Below are 2252 nucleotides of genomic sequence, written 5' to 3'. Positions count from 1 at the left end.
TAGATTTCAAAGATTTACTATGAAAAAAGAATGTAAAATATTTCATTAATAATTTTTATATTAATACATGTTAAAGAGGACTTGGGAGGTATATGAAAGATAAACTGGAAATCCTCCCCAAATGAAACAAATCTTTAGAAACCTCAGAGGCCTTAGGCTAAGATTATCTCACATAGGAGTCAAATAAGAATGATGCTATGGTATATTACAAAGAAAGTTGAGTCACAAGTATTTATTTCTAGTCTGAACCCTAACACTTACTACTGTGTAAACCATATGGCAATCTCCGGGCCTTCTGTCCTTAAAATGCTTATGAATTGATATTTTAAGCAGACAAGAAATAAGGCTTTTAAACTGAATTTAATCTGAAGTCAAGCAATATTATGATAAACTGACAAACATCAAAAATCAATAGTGACTTCTGCTATTAACCCTATCAACTTTTCACCCCACAAATACTGCAGCCTTCTACGATGACAGATACATTTTTTAAAAGAATGAGGAAAAACCACCTTTTATCTCCTACTTCTTCTTACCTCTATTTCTTGCATAATCTAATTACTGAAGGTAGAATATACATGATATCCTTGTCGAAATAAGGTAAGCTCTTCCCCTAAACAAATAATAATGAAAAATTCCAGCCCCTGCTAAAAACAAAATAACTTATACATTCTTCATTGGATACTATAACATAATAGATAAATGGCTATTAGAAAGGATCTTGAAAAGATTTCACACCTGCTTTTAGCAAGTATACCATGTGTCATTCTATTTTGCAGAAATGTCAACAGTGATCCCTCAAATAATTACTCCTCAAAGGCTAGTAAGTCATAGAAAGAAAACTAGAACTTACATTTCCTGTCTCCTAGAATAATGTACTTTTTACATTTTAATTACTCTAAAAATAAAATACTTACAGATAAAGTATGAAGAAGCTGCCCTGTGATAGAATTCCATACTTTCAAAAGGAAATTGTTCACTGCCGTAATAACTGTGGTATCATAGCGATCCCATGCTACCATAGTCACTTTAAGTTTAGTGACCTTGTCTTCTCCAGAGGGCAAATTATTCCTAAACAAAACAATTTGCAGTATTCATACCTTATAAATTTTTAACAAAGGTGCATGTAAAATAGCAAGTTTTGACAAAATTTCTCCAGGACACACAACTGGTTAGATTAAAAAATCCTAAACTATAGTTTTAAGTATTTGTGAAAACAATAAATAAAAATAAATAAATAAATACATACATAAATATTAACTTTTTAAAAACCTAATAGGCCTTATAAAAAAGTAGTAGAAAATTCAGTAACTTGTGATTTAATTTAATACAACATTATCTATAGCTGGCTATGATGACAAAGTCAGTTCCATATATTATTAATGGGAAGATAATTAATTTCAGGGCCACACTCCAAGGAAACTGTAGTGTCCCAAAGAGGTAATTATGTATCTTCCAATCAACAGTGAGGGTGATGAAACAGAATGCTGATTAAGTATACATATAATGTTGAGTAGGAATGCTAATAATGTGAAATATTATAAAAGTATCCTTAGTTAATTAGAGAAAAAGTTAAACATACAATGACATTTAATAGAGACAACCCTCAAAGTAGAAAGTACTACCAATAGATATTTTAAAAAATGAGCTATAGAACTAAGGCAGAGAATGACTCTGTGGGCATTAGTAGAACACAGAGATTTTGGGGTTACAACAGACCAGAATTTTGAATGAGTCAGCAATGTTCCTATCATCCAGTCTGTCAATCAACATCAAAAGGCAATCTGCTTAGAGACTGAATATAGATGTAAACTTCACATCTACCAATTATCTTCAAACTATTTATTAACATAAAAAGATTTTTCATGGTCATTATTAAATAATAACTCAATGTAAAGATAATATACTATATGAGAACTAATGAAATATCTAACACAGATTCTTACCCAGTCATTTTAGTAGCCATATCTAACACTATACTCTTCCACTCTTGTTGTTGATATTGCCAAATTCTTGCTGTTCCATCTCTACTTCCACTAACAAATCTTAAACTGGAAAGAAAGTTAAAATAGCCTGTTAATTTTCTTCAAACTGGAAATCACTCTTTTTCTGATGATAAAGGTAATATGTTCACCCTCATACACTACTCAAGGAATGTAAAATGGTACAGTCCCTTTAGAAATCACTTTGGAAAACAGTTCCTCAAAATGTTAAACATAGTTCCACATGACCCAGCAATTCCATTCCCAGGT

At 31.0% G+C, this 2252-nt stretch overlaps 1 protein-coding gene across 1 annotated transcript in view; it reads right to left on the bottom strand.

Annotated features, from left to right (window-relative positions):
- Positions 1-2252, bottom strand: part of BRWD3 (bromodomain and WD repeat domain containing 3) — a 148316-nt gene that overhangs the window by 56387 nt on the left and 89677 nt on the right. The gene's annotated exons all lie outside the window — the stretch shown is intronic.

The sequence above is a fragment of the Propithecus coquereli genome, unplaced genomic scaffold (assembly GCF_000956105.1).
Source record: "Propithecus coquereli isolate 6110/MARCELLA unplaced genomic scaffold, Pcoq_1.0 Scaffold86, whole genome shotgun sequence".
Taxonomy (NCBI): domain Eukaryota; kingdom Metazoa; phylum Chordata; class Mammalia; order Primates; family Indriidae; genus Propithecus; species Propithecus coquereli.
The sequence above is the reverse complement of the archived record's forward strand: the minus strand, read 5'-3'. Positions and strand labels throughout refer to the sequence as shown.